This window comes from Enhydra lutris, unplaced genomic scaffold (assembly GCF_002288905.1).
Source record: "Enhydra lutris kenyoni isolate GAN:26980312 unplaced genomic scaffold, ASM228890v2 scaffoldscaffold15, whole genome shotgun sequence".
Classification (NCBI taxonomy): domain Eukaryota; kingdom Metazoa; phylum Chordata; class Mammalia; order Carnivora; family Mustelidae; genus Enhydra; species Enhydra lutris.
The window spans coordinates 38,049,540-38,062,924 of record NW_019154099.1 but is presented as its reverse complement, the minus strand read 5'-3'; the positions used below and the strand labels follow the sequence as shown (position 1 = coordinate 38,062,924).

General features: G+C 36.9%; 1 pseudogene; it reads right to left on the bottom strand.

The window, feature by feature from the left end:
- Positions 1–7,251: 7,251 nt before the first annotated feature.
- Positions 7,252–7,724, bottom strand: LOC111146930 (annotated as a pseudogene).
- Between the last annotated feature and the right edge of the window lie 5,661 nt (positions 7,725–13,385).

Genomic DNA, 13,385 nt, shown 5'->3' with positions numbered 1-13,385 from the left:
AGTCAGAACACAAGGGATTATTATGAGGAAAATATCTCAGGTGGACAGAGTGACAACGGAATGTAGTACAATTTAGAAGGAAGTAGAAGTGATTTCCTCGTATGTGTGTAGAATAGAACAACACAGAGCTTTATATGTGGCAGGAAACAAAAATCTTAGCATATACCAGCATCTTTAAGATGAACAGTTAGAGAAATCACTCCTTTGGCACATAACAAAACCATTGGTGGCATTTGGACATCAGAAATCTCAATAATAAGTTACTAGAGCACCCACGTTAGAGAAGATGAAATTTGCTTTATAGTGGAAACAATGCTATGTCAGTTCATTTGAATATCCAATGGGACCTTCTAAATATCACATAAATATATGTGGGAAAAAGAGCGCAAGTTCTAATTATAAGTAACCTGTGAAATTATTTTACAATTAAAAATGCTGGGCAATCTTGTTAAACATATGAAGAGTGGGCATTCTTATACAGCTGAAACAAATATAAGCTTGTCTTATAGAGAATAATTGACTACTTTTATAAAAATCCTAGAAAGATTTTTTCAGTAATTCCAGTGAAGGAAATTTATTCTAAGGGAATATTCACAGAACAAATGTATATTTACAAATATATTTACAAAAATATTAAAACATCTTGCAGTAAAAACCTGTATGAGGAAATTTGTTAATAAGTATGGCAGAGTTATATATGGAATATATGCAACCACAGTGATTTATATTTGATTTTGCATGGTATTTATTGAGTGGAAAATATAGAATATTAAACAGGAAGAGTAAATTACTTGGAACAAAGATAGCAATAATGATCTTCCTTTTTGAGAAAAAAAAAATCAAGTTTCTTAACTCTTACTTTGAGAAGGTCAGGGTCATTGGACTATTTAACACTGATTTTTGAGCCTAGAGAAAAGATACTGACAGGTTAGTATAACAAGGTTAAGTTAAGAAATCATCATAATGGAATACATTAATACCTGGGCCTTGATTACCATGGAAAGTATCTTTCTGGCAAAAACAAGTCTTGAGCCAGAATTATTCTCAAATATGCCACCCCAGTGCTGTGGTCATGCACTTGGGAAAAGTGTCGTGTTTGTGTGTGTGTGTGTGTGTGTGTGTGTGTGTGTGTGTGTGTTTACTCAAATGATATTTCATTGGGAACCAAAAATTATGGTGGTATCAAATATTATGGTTTAGAGTAACACAGGAGAGAGAAGTTTTTTTTCATCCAAGAAACAAATGCTGGAATTCTAACAGCAATATCCATTGTCACATCAACACAAAAGGGACAGCACCATATAGAAATTGCCTACTTGCAATAATAATACTGTGTGATGGTAAAAGCAGCAATGGAGCAGAGTATGTATTCTAATTACTGGAAGATCATATCTTCAAGTTTTACCCTTTGGACCAAATGAAGACACTGACTCCTTGGACTCAGTAAGTACCAAGTTTTTGTTTTTGTATGTTTTTTAACTTGTCAGTGGAATGGACACTCTACAAGAAGAATATTTTCCACAACAGGCAAAATGGAACAATAAAAATGTGATATTGTGACTTTATATTTTTAGACAGCCTATTAAAATGTGCTTGAACACTTAACATGAAATGACACAATCATATTTGCATCATAGTACTTGATGTTGACTCTCTGGAGGATGGCTATAGTAGGATATGACCAAACACAGAGGGCATTTCTATAATAGTTATATATCTAATTATAAAGAGAAAAGGCATGACCCTGAGCAGCTGAAACAGAAATGAAAATGAAGGAACTTGGACTATCCATTAAATATAACTGAAAGATAATTAAAAATATCAGTAGTTTCTTAGGATTCAAAAATAGATGGATAAGAGTACAAACAAAATATGGAATTGTTTATGCATAGAGACCACTGATTCAGTTTTGGAGTTTATTCAATTTGATATACCTGTAGGAAATCTAGGTGGAGGGGCGAGGAAAAGCAAACATGATTATATACACAACTCTTAACTTCAAGGTCTGACCTGAAAATAACAGGTTTGGGAATCAACATATACAAGGTCATTGATGCCACAAGAAGAAGCAAGTTTGTAAAAAATAAGCAAGTTTGTGAAGTGAGAAGAGCAGCGGGTCTAGGAAATTCTATAAAACACAAATATATATAAAGTGGGGAAGAGACGAAGTTGTTCAAAAAGAGTAAAAGTAAGCACGAGGAAACAAATAAATAGTGTTTCAACAATATCAAATGAAGTCATGTTCATTATCTATGGGAATTAGGAACTCCTTGGTGACCTTCATAATAATAGCATTTTTAGCTGAGTGCTGAGAAGAGAAGCCAGACTGCAAGGGGGTTGAATAGTGAATGGGAGGTGCAGAAGTAGACAAAGAGAGTCAAGGTTATTCCTTTGAGAATTCTGGAGTAGAAATGGAAGACAGCAACTTTGAAGTAGCTGAAAGAAAGAAAGGTCTGTGCGAGGATATCAAAGTCATTTTTATCTTCTGCCTAAAGATCCCCCTTTAAGTATATTTAATAGTCTGGATGTTGGTAAAAGTTGAAACATGATAAGGATTAGTCTTTGTGTTTGAAAAAAAAAAAATCAAGGATCCTTTGATAAGACTCTTTTAATCCTGTGATTCTTACTTATGGTTATAAATGTAGTTAAATCCCACATTCAATCTAATCAGAAATATAGCATCTTAAAAAAGATTTTGGAGGATAAATGGGAATCAACTGGGTTTCTCAGGATCCCTACAATAATACCTAGTTTCTTCATATCCACAAATGATATTAACAATTTTTGACTCCAGGGAAACATTCACATCAACAATCAGAAATAAGCACTAACCAGGGAGACATGGAAGTGACCAGTTCTGTTTAGACGACAGTCAAAAATAACCAGTTCCATCAACAGTGTATCAAAAAGGGAATGCAATAAGGGGAGAGGGGTAATATCCTCCATAGAAAATTTCAAAACAGTAATGAAATAGAATAAAAGTGGGTGTATGTTTTATCATCGCCATATGCCAACAATTCTGAACAATGCGTTGTAAAATACCCCTTCCTTCCTTGCTGGACTACATTAAACCTCATGTGTAGTAGCCCTTGTCCAGGTATGTATCAATTACTTATCAGTCTTATAACCAAGAAGTACAAAATATTTTTAAGCATCCACTAGGTTTCTAGCATCTCTCTAGCTGCATAAAGACACACACACCTGCCTATATTAAGAAGACAATTGTGACATTGGCTTATTTTCGGTTACCTGAAAATTGAGAGAAAGGGTAAGTAATAATTCTTGTATGCGTACCGTGCCTGGTTAACATCCCAGAAACTAGACACATTTCAACTATGCAAGGTTTACATATTATAAAAATGTCTTATACACTGAATAGACTGAAATTCAAAGTTTAAGTGACCTGCCAGAGGACATATGACCACTAACTGGTAGAATTAAGACTTGACTCCAAATTCTTTTCTTTCTCCACTAGTAGTTCTTAAAATTGTTTGCCAAAGTTTTCCTAATTGCAAAATTTTTCAAGCTGCCAACTTGACGCTCAGGCGTAATACAAATTACCTTCCCCCTCCTTATAGAACAAATGCGGAGAGAAACAGAATACTACATGTAGTAAGATTAGACAACACATGCTGCATGGAACAAGTTTACAGAAATGTATTTGATGTTCTAGAGAATATTTAATGGGTGTTAGAAACTGCTCAGAAGTGAGAGACCAAGGCTATAAGACATGGGCTGCCTCTATCAGCCCACTTTATCCTGATTCAAAACCCAAGAGTCCTTTCCCAATGTCACATTGCTGTTCTACTTAAGGAGGAAGATTTTTCAGTACCAAAAAATAGGAGGGAAAAGGTATGTATAGTACTAATGTCATGGAAAAATACTAAATGCATCGAATTTGTCATGCAATTCATTCTAAATAGCAGTGCACTTCAAAAATGACATCCAAAATGATATTCCAAAAGCTATACTGCCTGCAGACGTCTTTACAATGTACACCATTAGAGTACAACATTTTAAGCCAATTATTTCATTAACTGCATTGCTATTATATGTAAGACAGATTTTCTTTGGTGAGTGAATAGAGATGCAGATCAGTATCGGTAATAATAGAGGCAGAGTATGAATAAGAGCTTTATGTACCAGTAGTTCTGAAAGTGGTAGCAAACTGAAAGGTAAATTAGAAACTGAAGGTGATGTCAGATGACAGTGTGACTTAAAGAGAAGGAGTCTAGAAGCTTTTATTATCACTGTATTTCCTGTCAAGGCCAAATGGGAAGCTAAGACTCCGTTTATTTTTATGTAAACTGTAAAACATTAAATAATATTCTGACCTTTACAGTTTTACTTATATGGAGATTACAGAGGTTAGATGTCATGTATAATTTACTTGAATCTTGTTTATTTATGCTTGATATTTACATGCAGAATAATTTTTAAATGAACTGAGCACATAGGGAAAGTTCACGAGCAATGTTCAAATTTTACTTTAAAGCGTAAGTACTTAAGACAGAATACTGATTCTTCATACAAATGTTCTAAGCAGAGATAATTTCTTTTGCAATAGATCTATACTTAGTTTTGGCATGTGAAGGACAATGAGATATTAACTTCAACAGCTATTACATAAGGTATTATTCTGATAAAGCCAATGGCCAACTGTGCTCAGAAAGGGAGCCTGTGTCATTATTATTTTTTTTTAAAGATTTTATTTATTTATTTGACAGAGAGAAATCACAAGCAGGCAGAGAGGCAGGCAGAGAGAGAGGAGGAAGCAGGCTCCCTGTTGAGCAGAAAGCCCGATGTGAGGCTCGAACCCAGGACCTGGGATCATGACCTGAGCCGAAGGCAGTGGCTTAACCCACTGAGCCACCCAGGTGCCCCAGCCTGTGTCATTATTAAAAAAACAATTAGTAAAGTTCAGAAAATGCTCCCTTTATGAAAAGCTGATGATTTATTATATAACAGGTAAAAGAGATAAAGGAATGAAAAATAAGCAGTTTACTGAAGAACAAGTAGCAAAATAATTGCAAGTGTAGAACTGAATAATAGATGTACTGTTGTCCTTCACTTTCAAGCCAAGTCAAATGATAGAAGTTCAAACTTAAGAACGGCTTCCTTTACAGAAGAATTCAGAATAAATATCTATAATTGAAAATTTCTATTAAATTTTGAACACAATTTAATGACACCACAAAAAAATACACTTTTAACTTAGAGATGTTACACATTCACATATGCGCAGAGACACATTCATACAGGCACACAAACACCACAGAGAATACTGATTATAAGGAAATTCACTAAAATTGGAATTTTATGACTACAGGTGACATTATCTTATTGTATTTCTGTATGTTTTCTACAAAAATTATATAACAAATTGATTGAAAATTTCATAAATTATATTTTCCAATCAGAAACATTTCCAACTGGGTCAAGAAAAAAAATGTAGTTCCATGAGGTAGAGTGGACTCATATTCAACATTGGGAGGTTGAAATCTCAGGTCCTTCACATCCTTCCAGAAAATATAATATTTGAAAGGATTCTAGTAAGAATTACAAATTTTTTGTAAAATTCATGTGAGTTTTAATATATGGTGAATTCTTCAGATGATAACTTATTTTCCTTACTTCTATTCTTTTTTTTTTTTTTTTTTTAAGATTTTACTTATTTATTTGAGAGAGAATGAGTAAGAGAGAGCATGAGAGAAGAGAAGGTCAGAGGGAGAAGCAGACTCCCAAGGAGCTGGGAGCCCGATGTGGGACTCGATCCTGGAAGTCTGGAATCGTGACCTGAGCCGAAGGCAGTTGCTCAACCAACTGAGCCACCCAGGCGCCTTCCTTACTTTCATTCTTTTAGAAGTGTTACATTTCATGATTTTAAAGAATGCTTTTGTTTCTTAGTAAACTATTCTCAATAGGAGCAGCTACTATTTCAACAGGCATCTGGCTTTAAATAAAGATGTTGGAAAAAACATTCTTCCATAAGATTATTCTTCTGGTTTGTTAAAATATGGTTCACAGTAAACGTTTTAGGATCTCAATCTTTGAGGAGAAATCTTTTAGTTTTACAAAATATTTATGGAACATTTATTTCTTTCCTTCCCCAAGCATTTTCTTTTCCAAAGAAGGTTAAATGGGAGCAAATTCACAAAAGAAAACAGTAACAGGGGCACCTGGGTGGCTCAGTGGGTTAAAGCCTCTGCCTTCAGCTCAGGTCATGATCCCAGGGTCCTGGGATCGAGCCCCGCGTCGGGCTCTCTGCTCCGCAGGGAGCCTGCTTCCTCCTCTCTCTCTCTCTCTCTCTCTCTCTCTCTCTCTCTGCCTACTTGTGATCTCTGTCAAATAAATAAATAAAATCTTAAAAAAAAAAAGAAAACAGTAACAAAAACAAGTTCAAATGCTACTCCCTCTCCCCAACTCCTTTCCTATTGCCAATTAGGTAGTGGGGAGTCTTTTGACTAAAGGCACATATCATTTTATCTTTAAACTTGTGTTAAATTTCACTGTTCTTACTCTACCATTTTATTTTTTGAAGCTGTGAAGAAATTTTTTTTTTTTTTAAAGATTTTATTTATTTGACAGAGATCACAAGTAGGCAGAGAGGCAGACAGAGAGAGAGCCGGGGAAGCAGGCTCGCTGCTGAGCAGAGAGCCCGATGTGGGGCTTAATCCCAGGATGACCTGAGCTGAAGACAGAGGCTTTAACCCACTGAGCCACCTAGGCGCCCAATTTTGGTGGTTTTATTGTTTCATGAGGCATTGAAACATCTGAATGAATCAACATCTGGGCCATGAAGCAAGTGCTTTCTCCTTCACTTCTTTGGGTTACTAGAGCAACTTGTAAGTAGATGGAAAAAAACAAAAACAAAACAAAACAGGGATGCCTGGGGGGCTCAGTTCGTGAAGCGACTGCCTTCAGGTCAAGTCATGACCCTGGGGTCCTGGGATGGAGCCCCACATTGGGCTCCTTGCTCAGTGGGAAGTCTGCTTCTCCCTCTGCCTGCTGCTCCCTTTGCTTGTGTGCTCTCTCTCTCTCTCTCTCTGGCAAATAAGTAAATACATAAAATCTTAAAAAAAAAAAAATCAAAACAAAGAAAACCTTTTGCAGTACTTAAGTCCTTCCAAGGCTTGTGCTAGTGGGACCTAAACTTCTCCTGTCAGATGCAAATAGTCCAGACAGCATACATAATACCTTGGTAGCAGCAGCACACTGGGCCTGTTCCCACCGTGGCCCCATTGTGTATGATTATTTGGAGCCTCTGGAGGACTGTGAATCATATCTGGAAGAGAAGGGAGGAGGAAACAGCATGAGTGCCTGGCTGGGAGGAGGCCAGCTGAAGTTGTGCAGGGCAAGCCTGAACATGTAATTGGTGCAAACCCAGGCATCTTTGATTAATAGGAACATCGTCTTTAATAGGAATCTGGTGGAATCCCACGATAGGGTCTTCATCAGCCTTCAGCTGGCCCATAACCTTGCTGATGATGCAGCTATCTGGTGAGGGCTGATGGTCCTGCCCTGTGATGCTATGCTGGATTTTCTGGAATGAAAGACTAGACAACTCACAATGGCAGTTTTCTCCTGGAACTGCAGTCCTTCCCATGTAAGACATGATGTATCAACATAAATAGTGCCTAGTTGGGTTCTGTCTTTATCAAATAACTGTAGTAATGTTGAATGAAGCTGGGTCCAGTCTGCTCCTGTGTTGGCTTGTCTCTCATTCTAGGGTATCACCAGCCTCGCTGAGACCCGAGGGGTTGGCATGGAGGCGGCGGCAGCGGCAACCTAGCGCGGTCTGCTTACCCTACCACTTTGGAACTAAAATCAACTAACATCTTCTGTAGTTTCAAGTGAAAAACAATGGGATTTATAAAACTTTCTGACAACTGATCAATATACTCAAGAGTTTGATATACTCTCAGATATTCTGAAATTTATTTTAAAAATTTGCCTTAGTTGAAAATAAGTTGAAATGGATTTTTCCTCAATTTATTTTGCAATATGATAGGTAATAGGTTATATGGATTGAGGACAAAAATAAGAACGCAAAGGATGCAGTAGCACAAATCAATCTTGTTAGGAAAATGGGCAAGGAATGAAAATATTGCAGACCATAATATTTTTTAAACCCCTAAATGTATAATCTTATTCTTTGGATATACATGTGTTTATACTCAGAGCAGATGATTAAAGGGCCCAGAGACTACCACAAATACCTCTCCTTCCTCTAATTACTGAAATTACTTGTAATCAACATTCTGAAAAATATGCTCATCTAACTTCTTTAAGCAGCCCCCAAAGCCTCTGGCAGAGAGGATGCATCATATCAGCCACAGCATCAATCCTAAGCCATTTCTTAGGATTAGCCCAAGAACCAGTCTCAGGTGACCCTACTGAACTCCAGATCATGACATTAAAAAACAGTGACAGCCTGAGGGTTGCAGCTGCAGCTTCCTTCCTTCTGTTAATGTTAATGCTCCGAAGTCTGCTTGAGGGAAGGGAGGCAGACTTCTATTTTCTGACTGCCTAAAATTATTTTACTGAGAAATGATCCATATAGATCAACAGTCAAAAATTTTTCTATTTCAGAAGACCCTCCCAAAACAGGGAGAATATATAAAGATTATTCTCTCCAAGATATAAAATAAATTACTGCCTTTAAAGCAATATTTTTAGATAAAAAGTTCTAAAAACAGAAGAGTAAAAGCATATTGGGGCTCAGTGCCAGAGGAAAATATATATTTATTAAATTCACTTGAATGTGAGGACTGTTTCACCACATTATCTCCTGTGCCTTCCAACAAATGAATCTGTTTGTCAATATCCCCTGGTCATCATTGCCATCCAGATACTTTAAAAAGACCATAAAGTATGAAAAAATACAGAGAGCTTCTACACTAATTTTAGAGAAAGTGAATCAGTCAACATTATTTGCATGTAGTTAGGACATTCAGCAGACAGAGCCAAGCATCTTACTTGTTTTGCTGGAAATACAATTTCCCCTCAAAACAGTAATATATACTTCTTGTCAGAATTAGGACAAAGTATTGTGCATTTTCACAACCAGGTGAAAGTAAATTTACATATATTTGCAAACACTACTTTAGACTCACTATAATAGTTTTACATTGCAGATGATGCTGGTCATATGGTAGCAATCGCTACATTATATTAGTTTACACTTAATTTCAGGAATAAAAATAGAAAAGAATTTTTCATTTACCAGAACATATGTCCATGTGCACTGCAGTTTCATCATAAAACCCTATATTAAACTATTTTAAGCCAAAATTTAGCAATAAATAAGTTTTAAATATAGAGGCAAGGGTATAATTGTTTAAGAATTTTGGGTTTAGGTATTTCGATTGTAGAGAACAGATTCATTCATTTCTGTTGAATAAGGATTTCTTGAAACTTACGTCTAGTGCTCTGCACTAAGAATATCAAATTGGAAGAAGAGGTTCCTGACCTTATGAAATGTACGATCTAATGGGAAGTGAAGCAAACAAACAAAAAAAGGATCATAATGTTATGATGAGTCCTATAATAAAAGTATGCAAAGCATATGCTGAGAATCCACAGAGCTAGACATCTAGTCATGGGAAGTTGCAAAAAGAATGCTATTAGTGTTAAGTCTCAAACTTGGCTGATCAGCAGATTTTGTCTTATGAGGTCACATAATAAAATGCAATATTGGTAATACTGTGTAATATAAATATGTCAAATTATAGGAAGATATATTAAAGTGGAATGTGTATTTACTTGTTGGCACAACTCAAACGCACTCCTACACTAACACTAAGAGTTAATATATTTTTCTCTTTTCTACATTGCATGGGGTAGCTGTGGACTGCTCTAGAGTCTCATACAAACAGGCAAACAACCTGTTAAACCTGAAAATTCATGGTCACCATTTTCAAGTTGGCTTTCAGTAATCCCTTACTATCAGTCCGTTTGGTCTGCTATAACAAAAGTGCCATAAACTAGATGGCCTATAAACAATAAATGTTATTTCTCACAGTTCTGAAGCCTGGGAAGTCTAAGACCATGGCACTCTCCAGTTCAATGTCTGGTGAGAGCCATTTCCTCATGGATGGCCACCTTCTCACCATAAGCTCACAGGGCGGAAGGGCCAAGAAAGCTCTCTGGGATCTCTTCTAGAAAGGCACTAATTCCATTCAGGAGGGCCCTGTTTTTGTGACCTAATCACCTCCCGTGGACTCTATCTCCTAAAGCAATCACATTGAGCATGAAGTTTCAGCTTATGAATTTGGGAAGGGAGAAACACATTTAGTTCATTGTGGTATTCTAATGCATTTTCTAATCAGCGTTCTTAGATCATACCTGCAACAATATTTTCAAGTTTTATCCATTCTGAGCATTTGACATTGCATCATATTTCACTAAAAAAAAAAATAGAGAAGATAAAAATTTCCAATTCTTGGCACACACAATCCAAACCTATCTCAGCAGACCTGCCATCTGTAATTTCATACATGCTTTAGTCCAGACTGTGTCCCTCCTCCTATGATGGCACTCTCTCAGTTTTGCTCTAAATCCCAGCCTCTCCCCTAACCCTTTTATTCCCAGTTTTTCTGTTCTTTCATCTCCTGTTTGTATTCCATTATCTACCCCTTTGATTTTAATTTATATCTTTATATATTAGTTGACTTCCATCTTAAGATTAAAAATTGAGGTTTTTTTCACCATTCCACAACTGTTCTCTTTCTTCTTCATAGCCACCTGTAGTATGTGCTGACTACAACCCCAGTTCCTATCTCCCCATCTCTCATTAACTCTCAGTGGCCCCTGGTCTAGCTTCTACCCACCACATCACCAGGGAACTCCAGGGCAGTCTCGCAGGACCTATCCAACAAAAACATTTTATTCTTTGCAATATTTGATACAGTATTCAAGACTGTTGAGAACTAAGCTGAGTAAATATTTGCTAGTCTTCTTTATTTCTAAAGAAATCTTTAAATAACTATAAACATAGAAAGTGATGGACACTCCCCCCCCAAGAACAAAAAGCATTTAATGTTTTCGATTATTTTGTGTCTTTGTACTCCAAAGTGGCAGAAAACAACAATCCCCTCAACTCTAAATGACAATAAATAAATGTTAAAAGGAAGAAGCCTAGGTGGTGTTAATTGGGAAAACCATTCTTTCTTTAGAATGTTTATAGCATGCATTTTCTCTAAGGAGATCTGCTGATTTTTAGGGTCATGCTTCTGAGTAAGAGTTGTAGTAAAAGGAATAACAGGCCATGACTTCTTGACAATTAGGAGAACAAGCTAGAAAGGGAGTTTTGCTGGACTTTAACATGTACTGAAGCCTCTCCCTCATTTGAAGCCTGAAGAAAAGGGCAGAGGAAGTACTAAAGAGGTTCTGTGTATGAGGGAGGGAGGGATAGAAGTCATAAAACTGAAAGTTGGGGAGGAGGAGCAGGTGAGAATGGGTGGGAAACCAGGAGAGTCTGTTCTGTGGGGAAGCCTCCCAGTTGTCACATACCATCCTAAAAGCTGAAGTTAACAGACGTTTTCTCCCGTGCTGTGTAAGTCAAAATCCAAGTTAACTGGAACTTTAATCTTAGTACTTTCTTGGTTTTAACTCCATTTTAAGATTTCCCAGGACCTTCCAAGCAGAAATTGGCGCTCTGGAATACTATTCTTATGAAGTCTAACCGGAACAGAACGACAAAGGAACGGAAATCTGATGCATCCTACTCCCTTTCTGCCTCCACGGAAATAAGGACCATCCATCCCCATGAGGAGACTTTTGTGAGGAGTCCCTACTGCAGTTGGCAGTGAAGATACCCAATGCTCTGCAACAGTTGGTCTCTACAAACACAGGACAGAAAGTAAAACCAAACTTGACAGCACTCTGTAAATTAGTTTGGGAATATCCTTTCAGAGGGAAGTAGGCAGAAGTACCTAGGATATACATAACTCCCTTCTTCATTAATTAATGCATTTTAAAAAGTTATTTCTCTATCTCTGTCACTTATCCCAGTCTCCTTCCTTGATTTGTATTAACCAAAGCTTTAAATGTTCAAAATTCTCAGTCTTAGTCCAAATTCCTTTGCTTTCTTATTAGTCACCAAACCCAGTGAATTCTATCTCAAAAATATTTCTTGAATACAAAACTTCTCTAGCTTCATGGTAGCACCTGGTCTAAGCCACAATGATTTCTTGCTTTGTCTCCTGCAGTAGCTTTCTAGTTATACACATTCACTCTAGCTTTCTCCCAGATGCTTCTCCACAAAGCATCCAAACAATCCTTTCAATATATGAATATTAGCTCTTGTTTTCTTACATAAAATATTTCAGTGACTTTCCTTGCTTTTAGGTTAAATATCCTAAATTCTTACCACAGCATGTAAAGTCATGCCTAAATGTCACATCTCATAACACTACACTCTACTCCTATGCCCTGAGTCACAATCACCGTATTGGAGTTTCTCATACTTCCTAAGCTACTTCCTAAGGACCTTGGTTCTTTACCTTTTTCACTCTTTTTTTTTTTTTTTAATATCTCTGCCAAACAAGAAGTTTCCTATAGCCTTTAACAATCAATTCCTTCTTTTCATCTTAGGTAATTTCTATGTATCTTTTATAAATGATCTTAGATATCAGGTATTTATGGATGCCTTACTCTGAACCCCAACTCAGACTATATTCCTCTGATGTCAATGTCTGTGTGTGTGCGCACACACAGGCATGTGGGGTATGTACTCCCTGTATCCTAGTTTTTCATGGTGCTTATCTACTATAAATATGTTTATAATTATTACTTATGTCTATCTTACCCTTCTTAACCAAAACTTTATTTTGGAAAGGGACTGGGTCCATCCGAATTTTAATTTTTTGCCCTCAAGAGCACAAGGCAGCCTTCTTCTGGTCCTTTTTCTTTCCTAACACTATTTTTTGGATCTAAAGATATGTTTTAAAATGAGAGTCAAGGTAAGTCACGAATCAGGTTTGAGAATACAACCAAACGTCAAAACAGTAACAACGGACAAGTGAACCAAAAGATGAAAAGATGTGAATAAAGTAAAAGATAAGTACGAGCCTAGAAAAGAGAGCTCTGGAAAACTAATGTCCCAAAAGAGTTCTAGTTATCTTTTCTGAAAATAAAAATTTGAAAAAACAAAAAACCCATATGGATTAAAACTTCCTTTCATTTTCATTTATTAAGAAAATGTATTTTTGGGGGCGCCTGGGTGGCTCAGTGGGTTAAGCCGCTGTCTTCGGCTCAGGTCATGACCTCAGGGTCCTGGGATCGAGTCCCGCGTCGGGCTCTCTGCTCGGCAGGGAGCCTGCTTCCCTCTCTCTCTCTCTCTCTCTGCCTGCCTCTCTGTCTACTTGTGATCTCTCTCTGTC